Source organism: Phyllobates terribilis, unplaced genomic scaffold (genome assembly GCF_046119375.1).
Source record: "Phyllobates terribilis strain yellow unplaced genomic scaffold, ASM4611937v1 Scaffold_10__3_contigs__length_209671492, whole genome shotgun sequence".
NCBI classification, from domain to species: domain Eukaryota; kingdom Metazoa; phylum Chordata; class Amphibia; order Anura; family Dendrobatidae; genus Phyllobates; species Phyllobates terribilis.
Window position 1 is genome coordinate 162,970,438 of NW_027362770.1, and position 21,381 is coordinate 162,991,818.

The 21,381-nt window shown below is 48.7% G+C and overlaps 1 long non-coding RNA gene across 1 annotated transcript in view; it reads right to left on the minus strand.

Moving 5' to 3' along the window:
- Positions 1-8,424: 8,424 nt before the first annotated feature.
- The window catches only part of LOC141164198 (uncharacterized), an 87,238-nt gene continuing 74,281 nt past the window's right edge, over positions 8,425-21,381 (minus strand). The window contains exon 3 of the long non-coding RNA XR_012250871.1: positions 8,425-9,246. This is a non-coding gene — a long non-coding RNA (uncharacterized lncRNA). The remainder of the gene's footprint in view (positions 9,247-21,381) is intronic.

Genomic DNA, 21,381 nt, shown 5'->3' on the forward strand with positions numbered 1-21,381 from the left:
GACTGTCCCAGTCACCTGCTGTGACTGCCTGCCCGTCCACCCTGGTCGCCACCCGCTCCCTTACAAGGACCGCCCCCTTGTATAGTAGCTCAGAGGTTCCGCCTCCCTGACCCGTTACATCTTACATAGTCACCTGTATAAAGACTCCTGTCCACAAACTCAATTAATCAGTCAGACTCTAACCTCTGACTGACAGAGGGAAACAAAGCGCACTCAATGGGAGCGTCGCTTTGCACATGCGCGGGAGGGAAGGCAGAGCCCCCACCCGGACGCCAAGCCTCTGGAAAACAGACTTTATAAAACCAGATTTCTTTGCAATCAGATCTCTGCTATGGGCCATACAGGTAAGTATAGATTTACTTTTCTATCACCTGTATGGTCATAGAAGAGGTCTGATATCACCCAGGGGGGTGACAGTTTCCCTTTAAGATATATTCCTATAATAAGACATAACATTATTATTGGTGGACAGAATGGGAGAAATATTATATCAGACCTTCACTAAGTTTTTTTCCCCTGGGCCTCCACAGATCTTGCTCTTGCTCAAAAAATATAACTTGTCTGGTGCCTTATAGTGATCATTTTTGGACAATCCTAAAAATTAGGCTAGTCACCAAAAGAAGGATGGAAAAAGTAGGGCCTTAGTATTATATTCTTGCTTTCTTAAAGGGGTTGTTCATGGACTACAATATTGATGATCTAAATAGGTAATCAGTATGAGATTGATGGGGGTCTGACACCCGGCACCACCACAGATCAGCTGACATTCTGCACCTTCACCAATCAAGTGAACTAGAGATAAGCTGCCGCCCTCAATTACTGTCCCCTCTTTTGAAGTGTACTGCGTGCGCATCTACTCCCCCTCCAACCTCCAACTGGCTGTCATCTACCGCCCCCCAGGATCAGCCACCACTTTCTTTGACCACTTGGCTACTTCATTTCCTCTCCGTTGACATCCCCACTATCCTCATGGGCGACTTCAACATCCCCATTGACACTTCCCTCTCAGTCGCCTCTAAGCTTCTATCCCTCACTTCCTCCTTTGGTCTTACCCAGTGGTCTTCCACACCCACCCACAAAGACGGCCACACGCTGGACCTCATCTTCATCCGCCTCTGTTCCCTATCTAACCTCTCTAACTCACCTCTCCCTCTCTCTCTGACCACAACCTACTTACATTCTCTACCCTCTCCTCTCCAGGGCAACAATCCCCACTTCACAAACTTGCATACCCTCGCAGAAATCTCAAACACCTTGACCTACACTCACTCTCTGAATCCCTTCTCCCTCTTACAGATATTAGTTCCTTACATGATGCAGATGTTGCTGCCACTTTATACAACACCACAACAGCTGCAGCTCTCGATTCGGTCGCCCCCCTCACACATACCAAAGCTCGCACAATCAACAGACAACCATGGCACACCAGCCTAACTAAAGAACTGCGACGGGCCTCCAGGGTTGCTGAGCGTAGATGGAAAAGGTCCCACTCCAATGAGCACTTCATCGCATTCAAACAGTCCCTCACTACCTTCAAGTCCACACTCACTGCAGCAAAACAAACATACTTCTCATCTCTCATATCATCCCTGTCTCACAACCCCATACAACTATTCAACACCTTCAATTCTCTCCTCTGTCCCCCAGTGCCTCCTCCCTCTCCTCTTATTTCAGCCGAAGACTTTGCCTCATTCTTCAAACAGAAGATTGACACCATCAGACAAAGCTTTTGCCTATAGCCCCCACTGCCCCTCCCCACACCTACTCAACGCTCCTCCTCCAAAACCACATTCTCCACCATTACGGAAGATCAACTTTCCTCTTTACTCTCCAAATCACACCTCACCACCTGTGAACTTGACCCAATCCCGTCCCACCTCATCCCAAACTTTACCACTATCTTCATCCCAGCCCTAGACCACCTCTTCAACTTGTCACTAACAACTGGTGTTTTCCCCTCATGCTTCAAACATGCCTCAATCACACCCATCCTCAAAAAGCCCTCCCTTGACCCATCCTCTCTGTCTAGCTATCGCCCCATATCACTTCTCCCCTATGCCTCAAAACTACTGGAACAACACGTCCATTCTGAGCTGTCCTCCCACCTCTCTTCCTGCTCCCTCTTCGACCGCCTACAATCTGGTTTCCGACCGCACCATTCTACTGAAACTGCACTGACCAAAGTTACCAACGACCTACTAACCGCCAAATCTAAGAGACACTATTCTGTCCTCCTCCTCCTAGACCTGTCATCTGCCTTCGACACAGTGGGCCATTCCCTCTTACTAAAAACTCTCTCATCTCTCGGCATCACAGACTTGGCCCTATCCTGGATCTCCTCATATCTAACAGACAGGACATTCAGTGTCTCTCACTCACAGACCACCTCCTCATCTCACCCGCTACCTGTCGGTGTCCCCCAAGGTTCAGTTCTAGGGCCCCTGCTCTTCTCCATCTACACCTTAGGCCTGGGACAGCTCATAGAGTCTCATGGCTTTCATTATCACCTCTATGCTGACGACACACAGATCTACCTCTCTGGACCTGATATCACCTCCTTACTAACCAAAATCCCACAATGTCTGTCTGCTATTTCATCCTTCTTTTCTGCTAGATTTCTAAAACTTAACATGGACAAAACAGAATTCATCATCTTTCCGCCATCTCATTCAACCCCCCCAACTGACCTATCCATCATAGTCAATGGCTGCCCACTCTCCCCAGTCCATCAAGCTTGCTACCTTGGGGTAACCCTGGACTCTGAACTCTCCTTCATACCGCATATCCAAGCCCTTTCCACTTCCTGCCTACTCCAACTCAAAAATATCTCCCGGATCCACACATTCCTCAACCATGAATCTGCAAAAACACTAGTGCACGCCCTCATCATCTCCCGCCTTGACTACTGCAACCTCCTGCTCTATGGCCTCCCTTCCAACACTCTCGCACCCCTCCAATCCATCCTAAACTCTGCTGCCCGACTAATCCACCTGTCCCCCCGCTATTCCCTGGCCTCTCCTCTCAGTCAATCTCTTCACTGGCTCCCCATTGCCCAGAGACTCCAGTTCAAAACCCTAACCATGACATACAAAGCCATTCACAACCTGTCTCCTCCATATATCTCTGACCTAGTCTCCCACTACATACCCGCACGCAACCTCCGATCCTCACAAGATCTCCTTCTCTACTCCCCTCTAATCTCCTCCCCCCACAATTGCATACAAGATTTCTCCCGTGCTTCCCCTCTACTCTGGAACTCTCAACCCCAACACATCAGACTCTCCTCGACCGTGGAAACCTTCAAAAAGAGCTAGAAGACCCACCTCTTCCGACAAGCCTACAACCTGCAGTAACCACCACTCCACAAATAATGCTGCACGACCAGCTCTACCCTCACCTACTGTATCCTCACCCATCCCTTGTAGACTGTGAGCTCTCGCGGGCAGAGTCCTCGCTCCTCCTGTACCAGTCGCCGTCACATTGTGTTCAAGATTATTGTAATTGTTCTTGTATGTATACCCCTTCTTCACATGTAAAGTGCCATGGAATAAATGGCGCTATAATAATAATAATAATAATAATAATAAGCTGTAGTACCTGGCAGCAGTCTCTTAATGATGTACGAAGCTGAGGTGTTTCACCCCAATCTTTGCTTCTGGTCAGTTGGGGGTATAAGGTTTCGGACCCCTACTAATCTCATATTGATAACCTATACAACAGATAGGTCATTAATATTGTAGTTCTGGACAGCCCCTTTAATTAACTCTTGTCTCAAAATCAGGGAGGTTCCAAGGTCACCAACCCGTGTTCTCAGAAATTATGTTATATAAAGTTATGAATATTTTACATACATTTCTCTCAAGTGAGTCCTAATTAAAACAATAACATCTGCAGGGAAAACGGAAACTCTGCATACTATTAAAAATGACCTGATGACAAGCAAAATAATTGAAATATTTCACCATCTGTACAGATCAAGCTGTTATCCCTGCTTTGCTAGAAAGATTCCTTAAGAATAAGCCGATCACAAATTGTCCCACTGGAGCAAGTATTTACTTTTCCTATAGTGCCTCTACAGGGAAAATAAAATATTACACTATTCCTATGTAATGAACACATTTTGTCCTATAGAGGAAGAGATATTATATGTAGTTGTTCTCCATTGTACAGTATATTAGGGTCCTTGGAAAAAAAAAAGGGGTCCAGCTTCCAGATACAATTATGGACTTATTGTTAATCCATTAAAATGATATACACATTACAAAAATACCATAAATAAGATACTATAAAATCACTAGATGGTGGCCCGATTCTAACGCATCTGCTATTCTAGAATATGTATGCGGCCAACCGGGCGCAATTAGCAGAGCGGTGTTTAAATTTGGCGCCAATACTGCTGATTGGTCGTGGCCTGCAAACGCGACCAATCAGCTGAGGGGTGTTTAAATTTGGCGCCAAAATCGGTGATTGGTCGCGGACGGCGATCGCGACCAATCAGCAGAGCGGGGTTTAAATTTGGCGCCAAAATCGCTGATTGGTCGCGGCTGGCGGCCGTGACCAATCAGCAGAGCAGTGTTTAAATTTAGCACCAAAATCGCTGATTGGTCGCGGCCGGCGGTTGCGAACAATCAGCAGAGCGAGGTTTAAATTTGGCACCAATCTCGCTGATTGGTCGCAGCCGGCCGGCGGCTGCGACCAATCAGCAGAGCGGTGTTTAAATTTAGCACCAAAATCGCTGATTGGTCGCGGCCGGCGGTCGCGAACAATCAGCAGAGCGAGGTTTAAATTTGGCGCCAATCTCGCTGATTGGTTGCGGCCGGCCGGCGGTCGTGACCAATCAGCAGAGCGTTGTTTAAATTTGGCGCCAATCTCGCTGATTGGTCGCGGCTGGCGGCCGCGACCAATCAGCAGAGCGGTGTTTAAATTTGGCGCCAAAATCGCTGATTGGTCACGGCCGGCGGTCGCGAACAATCAGCAGAGTGTTGTTTAAATTTGGCGCCAATCTCGCTGATTGGTCGCAGCCGGCCGGCGGCTGCGACCGATCAGCAGAGCGTTGTTTAAATTTGCCGTTGTTTAAATTTGGCGCCAAAATCGCTGATTGGTCGCGCCCGGCGGTCGCGAACAATCAGCAGAGCGGGGTTTAAATTTGGCGCCAATCTCGCTGATTGGTTGCGGCCGGCCGGCGGTCGTGACCAATCAGCAGAGCGTTGTTTAAATTTGGCGCCAATCTCGCTGATTGGTCGCGGCTGGCGGCCGCGACCAATCAGCAGAGCGGTGTTTAAATTTGGCGCCAAAATCGCTGATTGGTCACGGCCGGCGGTCGCGAACAATCAGCAGAGTGTTGTTTAAATTTGGCGCCAATCTCGCTGATTGGTCGCAGCCGGCCGGCGGCTGCGACCGATCAGCAGAGCGTTGTTTAAATTTGCCGTTGTTTAAATTTGGCGCCAAAATCGCTGATTGGTCGCGCCCGGCGGTCGCGAACAATCAGCAGAGCGGGGTTTAAATTTGGCGCCAATCTCGCTGATTGGTCGCGGCCGGCCGGCGGCTGAGGCCAATCAGCAGAGCGTTGTTTAAATTTGGCGCGAATCTCGCTGATTGGTCGCGGCTGGCGGCCGCGACCAATCAGCAGAGCGGTGTTTAAATTTTGCGCCAAAATCGCAGATTGGTCGCAGCCGGCAGCCTCGACCAATCAGCAGAGCGGGGTTTAAATTTGGCGGCAATAATGCTGATTGGTCGTGGCCGGCGACCGCGACCAATCAGCAGAGCGGCGTTTAAATTTGCCGCCCATATCGCTGATTGGTCGCGGCCGGCCACCGCGACCAATCAGCAGAGCGGGGTTTAAATGTGGCGCCAATAATGCTATTTGGTCGCGGCCGGCCACCGTGATCAATCAGCAGAGCGGCGTTTAAATTTGCCGCCTATATCGCTGATTGGTCGCGGCCGGCCACCGGGACCAATCAGCAGAGCAGCGTTTAAATTTGCCGCCCATATCGCTGAATGGTCGCGGCCGGCCACCGCGACCAATCAGCAGAGCGGGGTTTAAATGTGGCGCCAATAATGCTGATTGGTTGCGGCCAGCGACCGCGACCAAACAGCAGAGCGGCGTTTAAATTTTCCTTCCATATCGCTGATTGGTCGCGGGCGTCGACCGCGACCAATCAGCGTCGTATTAGTGAGGACCGGGGAGCGGCGCTGCTTGTACGGCTACTTCTGCTGCGAGAAGCCTGGAGATGAGCGGCTGCTCGCAGCAGAAGCATCCCGACCGGCGGCGCTGCTCCCCGGTCCTCTGTTCAGCTAGCGGTCGGGAGATGAGCGCCTCGCCCGCTCATCTCCCCGCTGCATCGCCGCTGACCTCCGTCCTGCAGATGAGCCGCTAACGGCCGCCATCTTTTTCTCAAATCCCGCGTCGCTGATTGGCCGCAGCCGGACCAACCAGCGACGCGGGATATCCTGGACAGACAGACAGACAGAAAGACAGACAGACAGACGGGATAAGACGATTATATATATAGATGATTTTATCTGCAATTGGATCTGAAAGCTGAACCCCTTTTTTTTCTTAAACTTGCATCTACAAACGCTGGGCAGTGTCAGAGCCTTGTGCTTCCTCGCTTTTTGGAACAGAAAGGAAGAGCTGGTGTTTTTTCTTCACATATTAGGGTCCTAAACAAATACAAAACTTTAGTAAACTAAAAAAACGTAAATAGGATATTTAAAAAATGGTCTAAAACAGACAACCCCTTTAAACTTTATGGTACATTCACTTTAAGTGGTCCCTGGACTTTCAGATGACTTGACCTCATTTGATAGATATGCTAAATAAATAATCTTCAAATCACTTTATTGAAAAAATTACCTTATTCCAAAGTGCCTGCTACTAGGTGTCTCCCTTCTTTACACTGCTTGCTGTCAAGTGTAATCTGCAGCAGAGACACTGAGACAGATTACAAGAAATGGGAAGGATCTTCATATCTCTACAGGAAGTGGAGGGAATCTTTATCTCTCTACAGGAAGTGGGGGGTCTTTCACTCTCTCTACAGGAAGTGTTTTTTCTCTACAGAAAATGGAAGTGGATCCTTGTCTTTCTACAGGAAGTGGGACATGTCCTTGTCTCCCTACAGGAAGTCGGGGCAGGTCTTTGTCTCTCCTCAGGAAGTGGGGTGGGTCTTTGAATCTCTACAGGAAGTGGGGTGGGTCTTTGACTCTCTACAGGAAGTGGGGTGGGTCTTTGTCTCCCTATAGGAAGTCGGGGCAGGTCTTTGTCTCTCCTCAGGAAGTGGGGTGTGTCTTTGACTCTCTACAGGAAGTGGGGTGGGTCTTTGACTCTCTACAGGAAGTGGGGTAGGTCTTTGACTCTCTACAGGAAGTGGGGTGGGTCTTTGTCTCCCTACACGAAGTCGGGGCAGGTCTTTGTCCCTCTACAGGAACTGTTTTTTCTCTACAGGAAATGGGAGTGGATCCTTGTCTCTCTACAGGAAGTGAGACAGGTCCTTGTCTCTCTAAAAGAAGTCAGAGCAGGTCTTTGTCTCCCTACAGGAAGTGGAGGTTGGTCTTTGTCTCTCTACAGGAAGTGGGGGCATGTATTTGTCTCTCTACAGGAAGTGGGGGTGGGTTCTTGTCTCACTACAGAAAGTGGGGGTGGGTTCTTGTGTCTCTAAAAAAAGTCGGGGCAGGTTTTTGTCTCACTACAGGAAGTGGGGGTGGGTCCTTGTCTTTCTACAGGAAGTGGGGGCGTGTATTTTCTCTCTACAGGAAGTGTGGGTGGGTCCTTGTCTTTCTACAGGAAGTGGGGGGTGTCTTTTCCTCCTTACAGGAAGTGGGGGGGTCTTTGCGCTTCTACAAGAAGTAGGGCTAGATCTTTGTCTCTTTACGTGAAGTGGGGATGGATCTTTGTTTCTCTACAGGAGGTGGGACAGGGTTTTTGTCTTTCTACAGGAAGTGGGGGTGGGTATTTGTCACCCTAAAAAAGTTGGGTTGATCTTTGTCTCTTTAAAGGTAGTGGGGGTGGGTCTTTGTATCTATAAAGAAAGTGGGGGTGGGATTTTGCCTTTCTACAGTTAGTAGGGGGCAGGTCTTTTTTGCCTATACAGGAAGTAGGTGGGTTTTTATCAGGTGTAAAAGAAGTGGGGGCTGATCTTTATCTTTCTGTCCCTGCTTTCCTGTCTTACATACAGGCATGAAAGAGAGGCATGATTTTTGTTCAGGCAGGCAAGAACATTGGACAGTGGCACGAACAACTCATTCTTGGAAGTGGGGGAGAGAAACTTCCAGCACCTATAGTGCTAGCAGAATGCTGATGTGGAACTGTTGACAGAAACAGATTTGGTGCCAAGTTACAGAGCATGAGAATCAGTACACTTCTTTATATTAGATAAGGACAGCAAGACAAGGACAAGTACATTTTTAATATTTTAGTCTGATTTAATAAATATCAAGATGCATTCTTGTTGTATGTGTGACGCTTCCGTTTGGCCAATCGAATCCGCAATGAAGGAAGCATTAGCGTCAATCTTACCAAGGTCATGGCTTCATCACGGTGGATGGACGGATTGAGTTTTAAGAATAGATGTGACGGATATTTCTCAGGAGTGCGGTGACTAAGTCCTGGATTATATGGGATGGAAAGGCCTGTTTCTTATTATAGGTGCCTTGAACATCCAACCTCGCTTTCATCTAGACAACACTACTACCTGCTGCCTCCCTACTTAGCGATGACACAACAGTACAGATACTTCAGTCCATTAGTCATCGCTTCGCTGAAATATTCCGATAGTGAAGTTCAGAAAGGAGTTTTGTAGTGCAGTAAAAATGCAGTCTTCTTCCTTAAAACCTACATGGGGAAACAATTAAATTTGATGCCCTCACCCTTCCTAAATACTCCGGCCTTGCAGTGTAGTCAAATGTCCCATCGACAGCTATCTAAGTTGAATGGGCAGCTTCACCGATCACCAAGGTCGCCCATTGGTTTTAATTAGTAAAAAGTTAGAAGCTGCAAACATTTTTTTGTAATTATGTAATAAAAAGTTAAAAAATTATAAGTCCACTTAGGAAGCACATCTTTTTTCACAGCTTTACTGATACCAAGCTTCCAAACTCTCCCACGAAACAGGCTGAAACCTCCAGACCTTACTAGCTCCAATATGACATCAACAGCACTGGGCATGATGGGTGACTCCTGAGGGAGTACAGGTCAGCGAAACTCGGTAAATTTGCATAATTGATCCATTCACCCAATTGGTGTTCTCCCTAAAAGGTAAAAAAAATATTATTAGTAGAGCTGAGCAAAAAAATTTGCGTTACCCTAGCCTGGCATCCAGTCCGGCCCTCTATAGCTGCCGATTCAGGCTTCACTCCTGCTGCCGGCATCCTTGATTCGGCATTATGGGCACCTTTGGCACATACTGATGTTGCAGCGTTCGAGAGGTACCCAGGATGCCGGTTGAAGAAATGAGGGCAGGACCAGTCTAGACGCTGGACCAGGGCAAAGCAAATCTTTTTAATCACCTCTACATATTAGTTATTTTTAGATTTTTTTTATGGGGTCCCATATAGAAATTTTTTACACAAACAAAATCAGATTTTTCAGTCTCTGTTGAAGTCTGTTTCTAATAATTTAATTTATGTTTATCGAGAGGGATAATGCATTCTCGTCCTGCTCTCTGGATGAAAATGTTTTTTGGACCTTTTTATATCTGGGAATTAAAGGGGTTAGACCCCTTCAACCTAGTTTACATCTATACACAGTTACAAAGAGAGTCTCTCACTCTGGAGGACCCATCCTGTCCATTAGTTTGAATGTGTAGGGTGTAATACTTTATTTCCCCTCTGGTGGTGCTGTAGGGAAGATAAACACTTGTTACCAGGTTTCCTCTAGGTCCTAGCAGGTAAACATGTTGTGATCATATGATTTTTTCAAGGGACCCTTCTAGAAAATGGGGATTTTAAAAGCGGAAGATTGTTTTAAAATGGTTTTCAGACATAAGTAATATTTTATTTTAAGTCGCCTTCATGTCTATATTTCTGCCAGCTTTTACCCGTCTGGCAATCATCTGGTTCAGTGATGTGCAAAGTAGCTGGCAGTCTTTTCAGAGCTAACTCTTGGATATGGAGAAATTCCAATTAATCCAATGTTCCCTTTCCATGGGAGAGAGATTCTCAGATGTATACGAGAAATCATGAAAATAAAATGTGCCGCGGATAGAATCGCCTCGTTCTCTGATCACATTGGCATACTGGAATATATACCTTTTCCCCTTTGGGCTTTCATTCAAATCTCAGTGAGGTAGGAGATGTAATTGTGAATTGTTATTTCGCGACAGGCATCGGGCAATTTCTTTTTTTTTCCTCTTTTCTTCTATCTTAAGTTTGATGAGCAAAAACTAGAAAGTAAAGTTCACGCTACAGTAGCTTATATTAAAGAGCGGAGCTGTCATTCTCAACCATAGAGTGGTTTTTATTAAGTAGAATTAATCTTATCTCTACATGTTACCCTGTGACTCTGTGCATAACTGTCTTATTAAAGAGGACCTGTCATCAGGTTAAAAGTACCCAGTTTTTGTGCTTTTTTATTCCTGCTGCTCCCCTGAGTATTCAGGTTTTTATTTTTTTTAAATAAATCCACCATACAATTCCAGAGATATGGGCCCTTTTTTAATGCTACTTTTACCAAGGAGGTGCGGTTATGCAAAGCAGCCTAAAGACACGCCCCCAAGGATCCTGAGAGCCCCCTTCATAAATACCATCGACATTAATTTTAATATACCATCCTAGAAATAGTATCTGCGAAGGTTCAAGAGCTGGGACCTCCATTGGAATGATAGGTTCATAAGACGGGCCCAACTCTAAACTGCATAATTCTGGCTGCATGCTGTCACCACTAGATGGAGCTATGGTGCATGTGAATTTATACAGTTATTATGGGAGGTGTATAACTCTGTAGGCAGTGAGCTCCCCCTAGTGGTGGATGCAGGAAGCAGGAAGCCGCTATAATAGTCCCAGCCAGACGATTCGATTTGTTAAGCCAAGAGAAATACACTATTGTGTTTATGTTGATTTGTAAATGTATGTGAATTTCTGTGGATGGTCAAGGCCAAACTGTTAGTATGACACTGAATGTTGTCTTCTCTTGGTTCTGTGAACAATGATGTTTGTTACTATGCTAATTTTGTATTACACTAAGCTAGCTACTTTGTTTACAAGAGCCCCCTGCTATACCAACTATGTAAATTGATTAAATGCACAAACAATGAGCCCTGTGGAATAATATGATCCCTAACCCTTGACCTGTGGATGTATACTTAAAAGGAAGATATTCCTTGTAGCAGGCAGATTGTAAACAGAGAATTGAAGGAGACTTTACAGGGAGAATCGAAGATGAGACTCTCTCAGACAATCAGCTTGGTAGTATGTCTTTAACCAAAGAGAAACAGATTTGGATTCTACATGATTCCGGCATAAGGGTATTGTTATGATCTGCAACAAGGACTAAGGAAAGATAGGAGAAAGAGGTCCCTACAGTAAGACTAAGCTGAATCCCTACGATGTAGGGGGCTGCCTGTTCCTAGTGAACAGACCCGCCTTCGTCCTCGGCTAGTCTGAAAGAAGACCTATAGAATTAAGGGAAGGGTCCCTAAAAGAACTAAGGACTGGGACAAAAATGGGACACCTCCTAAACAGAAGTTGTTGTAGAACACAAAAGACAAACTGACAAAAATGTACTAGAGGTCCCAGAGGACCAAGCGAACTGACAGAGATAGGCACCGAAGCACCAGGCTAGCAAAACAGTCAAACAACACTGAAGTCCAGCAAAGCCAGAAGGGCGGAGCTGGAATATATAGGCAGATGGTCACGTGACCGCAAAACACAAGATAGAAAAAACTAACAGGAGGGTTCTAACAGTACCCGCTCTTTTATGAGGATCCTCCAGACCCAGGCCTATCCGGAAACCTCCTGTAGAAAGCTTTAACAAGCCTAGGAGCAGAGACATCATCCGTCCTTACCCAGGAGTTGTCTTCGGGACCGAAACCCTTCCAGGAGACAAGATACTGTAATCTCCTTCTATGCCATCTAGAATTCAAGATACGCGAAATCTCAAATTCGCCGTCTTCCACCACAGGAGGAACTGTGACAGTGGCGTCCCTATCAGATACGTCAGCCTTTTTCAACAAGGAAACATGAAACACAGGATTAATCTTCCAGGAAGTAGGGACATCCAACCTAACAGCAGACGGGTTAACAACCTGAAGCACTTTAAATGGACCCACAAACTTAGGACCCAGTTTTTTAGAGGGAATCCTCAACTGCAGGTTCTTCGAGGACAACCAAACCATGTCACCCACAGTAAACAAAACCTCTTTACGTTTCCTGTTAAAATACTTCTTGGATTTCTTGTTAGCCTCTTGAAGGTTGCAACGCACATTAGTCCAAACTCTCTCCAAATCACTGGAAAAATTCTCCTCCTCCGGCACCGCCGACCCTAATTTGGAGAACGAACCAAAAGACGGATGTCTCCCAGTACAACAAAAAAAAGGAGAACACCCAGCAGAGGAGGATGTATGTGACGCTCCCGCTGGGCCTGTGTTGCGCAGGGAATACCCGGAGCCGGATCGCTGGGGGTTGTAGTCTCCGTGGCGCTGACCCGGTCCGTGCCCAGGGTGGTCAATTCAGTGGCAGTCTTATTAGTGAGATAATAGTCCGACTACGCCACCCGTGGATTGCGGTCAGTGGGGACCGCCGCTGCAAGGCAGACTATGGGAGGAGTATAGCCTCAGGGCAGTTAATGTGGATGATGGGAGTGATGGTGCACGAGCGCAGCAGGAATAACTCAGAGTCCGTGCAGTGCAGTTCAGGGTCTTTACTGATGTTATAAAGCAGACCCTCCCGGGAGTACTGGCTAGCAGTAGAGGCCTGGTCAGTCTGAGAGCTAGCAGGATCTCCCCTGGCCAGGTGGAGTTGTAGGCCTCCCCGTCTATCTGTACTCTTTCCTGGCTACCTTGCTGTGTGCGGGTAGAAGTAGCCCACGTCCCTGAGTATAGCGTGTGGTGCTCACCCGTACGGCCGGCGACTTGGGGCCTTCTGTTAGCCTCCGCTTCACGATGGCGGTGCTGGTCCCTTGCTTGTGACCGTGCCTCCGGGCTTCTCTGGCCAGAGGACATGGAATCCCCTGCCGGTTGGATTCTGCTGCTGGACCTGGATGTCCCCACAGCCTCGGACTCCGTGTCCGGTCTTAATGTCTTCAGCCAGGTCGAGCTATCTAGCTTCCAGCCCCTGCCACTCGCTCCTGCTCCTACAAAGCTCCTTGCTGACACTTTCCCTGCATCTAGAACTGTCTCCAGGCTCTGACTGACTTAATCCCGCCCCAGACCCAGTTTATAAGGGCAGATTCCTCCCCTCCCAGGTCTGGGCGGGCGGTGTTGCATGCTTAGGGCTCCTGACCAGAGAAACCTCCCACATGCTCTTGTGGCACCCAGGGGATGGGGACTACTCGGCGCCCGGGCCTTAATGCCTGGCCTTGGGGGATGTCGCGGTGGTCGGCTCCCGGGCCCATACCCTGGGGTCTCTCTTAAAAAAAAGGGGTTAAATGGAAAATGAAAGTTCGTGACGCCACCTGTGGTGTCTGGTGAGGACCACCAGCGCTGCGGCAGTCCACTGAGGCCGGTGTTACGACAGCTATGATGGGGTAGCTCCCCACAGGTGGAGCTAGGCCTCAGGGCAGCGGTGTTCGGTAAGGTGCACTATATGGCGGTGACCCAGCCGGGTCCAAGGAAAAAATGGGAGACACACTCACGTTTGGCTTCAGTACCTTTTTACTGGTGGAGTTGCGGTACCGCCCGGAGCACTGTAGGGTGAGGGGTGCACTGCAGGTCTCTCCCCAGTGAGCAGGTATAGGGCCTCCTGTATCCTTGCCGCTTGTGTAGTTTATGGCCTGTCTGAAACTAGGCCTAACTTAGTCCTTGTGTTGCGCCGGCTGACCTGGTGTTAGGGCCTTTTGCTGAAGAGCACGCTCCTGGTATAGCGGAGCCTCCGTGCCTCCTGGTCCTGTTACGTGTCAGCTCCTGGGCTATCCTGAGACCTGAAGTCTTCCAGGAAAGATCCGGTTGTTTTCAACAGAGGGTATACTGCTCTGCAGACTCGGAGCCGGTGTCCGGTATATTTCTGGGGTGAGCTTATGAAGCTCCTCGGTCCCCGATGCTACTGTTCCACTAGCCTTCGGCCCACTCTGGGCCCTCACTAGGCTATACACACTGGCAGTAAGCTGGCTGCCTCTTCTGCCGCTCTTTAACCCCTTACTTACCGGGGACGTATTAGTATGCATATTTGCGTACCCCCCGTTCAGTGAGGGCTGCTGCGCTGAGCCCTCACTGAACGGAGCACATGTCAGCTGATTCTTACAGCTGACATGTGCCCGCAACAGCCGCGGGTGGAATCGCGATCCACCCGCGGCTGTTAACCAGTTAAATGCTGCTGTCAATCTCCGACAGCAGCATTTAACGCGCGCTTCCGGGTAGCGCGTCATAAGCCCCGCCCACCGGCGACCCCGTCACGTGATCGCGGGTCGCCGATGGGCGTGCATGACAACCCAGGGTCTGCAGCAGACGCCTGTGGTTGTCATGATCTTGTCGCTATGAGCGCCACCTAGTGGTCGGCGCTCATAGCACAGGACCATTTCTGCTGCATGCAGGGGACCTGCTCGTCCCCTGTATGTAGCAGAGGCGATCGGACAGTTGCTGCTTCTAGTCTCCTATGGAGACTATAGAAGCATGCAAAAAGTAAAAAAAAAAAGTTTTTAAAAATATAAAAAAAAATAAAAAAATATAAAAGTTTAAATCACCCCCCTTTCGCCCCATTCAAAATAAAATATATAAAAAAAAAACCCACATACACATATTTGGTATCGCCGCGTTCAGAATCGCCTGATCTATCAATATAAAAAAAGAATTACTCCGATCGGTAAACGGCGTAGCGAGAAAAAAATTCTAAACGGCAGAATTACGTTTTTTGGTCGCCGCAAAATTGCAATAAAATGCAATAACGGGCGATCAAAACATCGGATCTACCCCAAATGTTATCAATAAAAACGTCAGCCTGGCACGCAAAAAATAAGCCATCAACCAGCCCCAGATCACGAAAAATGGAGACGCTACGGGTCTTAGAAAATGGCGCTATTTTTTTTTTTTTTTTTTTACCAAATTTTGGAATTTTTTTTCACCACTTAAATATAAAAGAACCTATACATGTTTGGTGTCTATGAACTCGTAATGACCTGTAGAATAAGAAGGGCAGGTCAGTTTTAGCATTCAGTGAACATGGTAAAAAAAATAAATAAAAAACAACTGTGGTATTGCACTTTTTTTGCAATTTTACCGCACTTGGAATTTTTTTCCCGTTTTCCCGTACAGGATATGATAAAACTAGTAATGGCGTTGAAAAGTACAACTCGTCCCGCAAAAAATAAGCCCTCACATGGCCATATTGACCAAAAAATAAAAACGCTATGGCTCTGGGAACAAGGGGAGCAAAAACGAAAATGCAAAAACGAAAAATGCTCCGGGGCTTAAGGGGTTAAAGCATCGGCAACGCTCCTAGCTGTCTCTCTCTGAGCTGCTTGCAGCAGACTCCAAACAACTCCTCTCAGCAGAAACCTGCTGAGTCACTAACCTTCTGTGTCTCAGCAGAGACTCCTGACTGGACTCACTCCTTAGACAACTGACTGAACTCCCTCTCTTCCTGCCTCCACCCTCCTTTATATATTCCCTAAAGGGCTCCCTCTGGTGGTTCTGAGGTAGGGTGGAGGTGTGTGTATACTCTGAGGGCCTCTTGTGGAGAAAACCTGAAATGCACCCCCTTTGGTCTGTGACTCCATGCACAGCAGGGCGTCACATTCCCCCCTAGTTAAAGTCAGCACTCCCGGGCTGAAGCACATTTTGTAAACAATAGAAATAACAAGCTTCCCTTTATGGGAGGTTAGAACACTTGAACGTTGCATAACAAAACATGAATAAAAATATATATATACATTGCAAAAGCAGTAGGCAGTGAGCAACCAGAAAGTCCAAGTCTCTTCCGGAGAGGTTGCTCAAAGGGGCACTCCAGGGAGCGCAAATATTTACAAATACAATCTTTGGGCTGCACAAAGTCCTCAGCCTCAGAGTTCATATATAAGGAATAAACAGGTTAGGGTTAAAGTGTCCATATCACTTGAATTGTCCATTCAAAGGGAAGAAATATAAGTTACACACATTAATACAATAAGTAGTATAATACATAATACCTCAGGGGTAACTATCTACATTCTCAGAAATTGTACTATTTTATTCAATGTACCTAGCAAGGGGTTTACCTCTCGTGCTGCGTACTGATCTGCATAATGCAGTGGTCTGTGGGGTATCAATGTCTGTATCATCAGTTACCCTGTCTGCCCTTCGTGTGGGTAAGTTGTAAAATTGCCTTAACCTCTCTATGGGACTGGCAAGTGTACCATTGGCTGGGCCTTCTTGCTCTGCTCCAGCCGGAGATCCTTCTTGAGCTGGCTCTTCAGCAGCACTTACAGGTCCAACTTGCTGTAGAGAGTTTTCTGGTTGCTGGAAGAAGTGGAGTACTGGGACGATCACCGCTCCTCCTATTTGAGACCAATCTGCCGGGAAGTCACGTAAGTCAGTATGGATTACTGCTTCTTCAGGTTCCTCCTGGATGATGAGGGGCACTTCTTCTTGGGGTTTTAACAGATCCGGACACAACTTTAGATGGTCCCGAGATACTGTTGCAGTGGTTCTCCCTCCATCTTTGCTGATCAAACACGTCTTCCTATTGTCAAACCTTGAATTCAACACAGTGTAGGGTTCTCTCTCCCACTGGTCATCAAGCTTGTGGTTCCTCCGCTTCCTTTTCAATACCACTTCTCCTGGTGTGAAGGGTTCTGCTGGTGCACTTCTGTTGTATTGCGCCTCTTGTTTATCCCTCACCCGAGTGAGACTGTCTTCGACACAGGCTTGTACTCTTCTGTACTGCTCCTGTCTGGCTGTGTCCCAGTCCTCAGTGGTCGCATCAGCTTCAGGTTCTACCACACCAAGCTCCAGGTCCATGGGCAACTTCCCAGGTCTTGCCCGCATTAGATATGCCGGAGTGCAATTGGTGGAGCTTACTGGTATGTGATTATACAGATCCACTAAGTCAGGTAGTAGGTTTGGCCACTGGTTTCTCTCTTCTAGTGGTATGGTCTTCAGTAGATCGATGATGATGTTGTTCATCTTTTCACAGAGACCGTTAGTTTGGGGGTGGTACGGTGTAGTCCTGATCTTTTTACACCAGTACAGATGGCAGAACTCTTTGAACAATTCAGCCTCAAAGGCCGGGCCTTGGTCAGTCAGTACCTGCTCAGGGTATCCATGGGGTCTGCAGAAGTACGCTTGAAACGTCTTGGCTGCTGTCTCTGCTGTCAGGTCTTTGACAGGGGCGACCACCAGGAACCTGGAGTAGTGATCCACCATGGTCAGGGCATAGGAGTATCCTGACCGACTAGGTGACAATTTGACATGGTCCAGGGCCACGATCTCCAAAGGGCGAGTCGTCTTGATGGGTTGCAGAGGTGCCTTCTGGCTGCTGTAGTCTCTTCTTCTGAGGCCACAGGGTCCACAGTCTCTGCACCATCTCTCAATGGAGCTGCGCATCCCCACCCAGTAGAATCGGCACTTCAACAGGGTCTCTAGCTTTTTCCAGCCAAAGTGCCCCGCTTGATCGTGGTAGGCCTCCAACACCATCTGGATGTCCGTCTTGGGGACCACTATCTGCCGCACCATCTCGTGGGTTTTGGGATTGACGTACCTCCAGCACAACTTCTCACGGTAGATAAACAGCCGGCTTCTCTCATTCCACAGATGCTTTGCTTGGAGAGCCATCCATCGTTGTTCCATGGCTCCCAGCTTGGCTGTTTCAAGATGAGTTAAGGGGTTATTGTCAGTGTAGGCAGTGAACTTGCTGGAGGCTAGGTAGTGCTTAAACCTTTCTGTAATGGCCCAGACCAAGGCCAAAAACTCCAACTTGAAGCTGCTATAGTTCTCTGGGTTCCTCTCGGTCGGGCGGAGCTTCCTGCTTGCATACGCGATGACTTTCTCCTGGCCATTCTGCTTCTGACTTAGGACAGCTCCCAATCCTTCATTGCTGGCAACAGTATACAGCAGGAACGGTTGGCTGTAGTCAGGGTAGGCTAGGATCTCATCACCTGTCAGGATCTCCTTCATTTCTTGAAATGATTCAGCCTGTTCTTTACCCCAGTGGAACGGGGGATTTCTGCCCTTGGGGGACTGTCCTACCAGGAGGTCTTGCAGAGGTGCTGCTCTCTTGGTGTAATCTTTTACAAACCTCCGGTAGTATCCTATCAGTCCCAGGAACTGACGCACCTCCTTGAGGTTCTTCGGCTCCGGCCATTTCTGGATGGCAGTGACCTTCTCCGGGTCTGGTGCTACCCCTTCTGGACTGACAATGTGTCCCAGGTACTGTACCTTCTTCTTGAGCAGGTGGCACTTGGAGGGCTTCAACTTCATCCCATACTGGGACAGTGACTCAAATACCTCCGCCAGGTGCTTCAAGTGGTCCTCATACGTCTTGGAGTACACAATCACGTCATCCAGGTATAATAAAACAGTCTCGAAGTTGCGGCGTCCCAGGCAGCACTCCATCAATCTCTGGAACGTTCCGGGGGCATTGCAGAGTCCAAACGGCATACTGTTGAACTCGCAGAGTCCCATCGGGGTGGTGAAGGCCGTCTTCTCCCGATCCTCCTCAGCCACAGCTACTTGCCAGTACCCACTAGTGAGGTCAAGGGTGGAAAAGTAATTTGCAGACTTCAAGGCAGCCAGGGATTCCTCAATACGTGGTAAAGGGTATGCATCTTTATGTGTAATGCAATTTACTTGACGGCAATCTACGCACATTCTCATGCTTCCATCCTTCTTCCTGACTAGAACTAGGGGAGCTGCCCAGGGACTACAACTATCCCTTACTACCCCTGCCGTCTTCATGTCATGCAACATCTCCTTGGCTTTCTGGTAGTGTGCTGGAGGTATTGGCATGTACCGTTCCTTGATGGGGGGATGGTTGCCTGTGGGGATGTGATGTTGTACCCCCTTAATCCTCCCAAAGTCAAGCGGGTGTTTGCTGAATACCTGCTCGTATTCCTGAACCACCCGGTGTACTCCCTGTTTCTGGTGGGCAGGAGTGGTGTCTGTCCCAATGTGGAGCTGTTGACACCAATCCCCCTCCTGTGTTGTAGGGTCATTATCCTCCACTTGGTCTGGGGAGGTTAAGGACTCCGCCGTGTGAATACAGTTATTATTTACAGTGTAGAGTTTGGCAATAGTGGCATAACGTGGTAATTTAACCTCGTCTTCCCCATAGTTAAGAAGACGGATGGGCACCCTCCCATTGCGTACATCTACTACCCCCCTGGCGGTTAAGAGTGTAGGTCTGTGCTCTGAGCTAAGGGGTTCTACTACCGCCTGGTAGCCCTGTCCTTTAAGACCTATTGCTGCTCTACACCAGATAAGCATTTCACTCATTGGGGGAATTACAATGGGTATCGTGTCAGTTACCCGCACGTTACCAATCTCACCGCCGGTCAGCTTCGCTTGCTGCAGGTACGTCAGGGCTCGGATCTCCTTCTGGATCGCTCTCCTCTGCCCTGGTCTGGCAACGTCAGCGAGCTGTTGGGAGTAAAAACACAACCTCCTCCAAACAGTTACCAACAATGTTAGTGCCTAGTACCATATTCAGTTGATTTTCCTCATTGACAGTCTTCACTACAATGAGTCCCTGGTCCTTTAACTCCACTCTCCCCACTTTTACTGCTACATTCTTAACCCGAGTAGGTCAAGAGGGAGGCCGTTAGAGGCATATACTGAAAAGTCTGGGTTTGGGGGTTGGAGACTGTCCATGGACCAGTATTTGCTATAGAGGATATCAGGTATGATTGTTACCTGGGATCCGGTGTCCAGCAGGGCAGGTATCGCAATGCCGTCAAGTATGATGGATAGGAAAGGTCTTCCTCCCACGAACCTGCGGTGCCAGTCTGAGGGGCCTGCTGAGTCTATTCCTGGGTGCTGGCCCTCGGACCCAGGGTTTGCTCGTTTAAAGGACACTGGTGCACTGTGTGACCTGCCTTCTGGCAGCGGTGGCAGACGAACTCTTGGTGAGGATGGCGCTGGTTGTTGGTCCTTCCTGGGGGTGGCGTTGTCCTCCTCCGGGGTGGCGATGTCCTCCTCCGGGGTGGCGACGTCCTCCTTCTCCTCCGGTTCATCCAGGGGACATCCTCAGGGCAGTCGGCTAGCAGGATCTTTCCTTCCGTCTCTGGCTCAGTCCGTAGTTGCAGGGCACTCATCACAGTGGCCAGGTTTTTGGTCAGCTGGCGCACTTCTGAGCGCAGACAGTCCAGCTCAGTAGGGGGCGCTGCCTGCACTTTGGCTTCAGCAGCCAGCGGGGAAAAGATGGGTGCTGCTGGCGTTGGAGTGGCCCCACCCTGGTAACGCTGGATAGACGTATCTGCTGTCTCCAGGGGTTGCAGTCCCTTGATAGCCATGTCCTTAAGGGTGTCGAAGGTAGCATCTGGATGGTCCAAGGACCGCCAACGCACAGTCCTGCTCTCCGCTTGGGACCTCAGCCCCCGGACAAATAGTTCTTTTAGCATTTTACTCTCATTGGTTATGCTAATTGGACTAACCTGTTTTAGAGCTCGCAGGGCCACCTGTAAACGGCAGGCATAGTCCTGAACGCTGTCCTCCGGCTTCTGAGAGCATTGGTAGAACCTCATCCGGAGGTCTGCCTCAGTGCGGTCCTCAAAGGTAGTCTGTAACTTTTTGAAAATTGTGGACACTGATTCCTGGTCTGCGGCCGACCAAGTCTCTACTTCTCTCTCCGCAGCACCAGTCAATTGTCCCACAACTACTGCAGCTCTTTGTTTGCCGGTCATAGAATACATGTCCAGGATGCTGCATATTTTGCGCTTGAATCCGGACAGGGTGTCCGGCTTGCCGTTGTACTGGGGGAGCCACTTTGCTCCAGGCATGTACGGTAAAGTCAATGGTACAATAGGGGCTACAGGCCCTGGTAATGGGGCGGCTGCTCCGTCTTGCGCGGCGGCGGCTGCGGGCGCATCATCGGGGCAGTCAGCCTGGTCAGCGACGTTGGGCTGTTGCTGCAACATCTTGGCGCCCCCCTAGTAAACCGTGGCCTACCTTCCTTCTGTAGGCCGCAGCTCCGCAGGCGGAGGTCTTCTGATAGGATCTTGCGTCGCTTACGTTCCACGTCAGAGCGTTCGCTTGGGCTTCCTGCCAGGAACTGATGCTGCGTCAGTGCGTGGGGCGTGCCCTCGACTTCGCGCGCTTTCAGCGG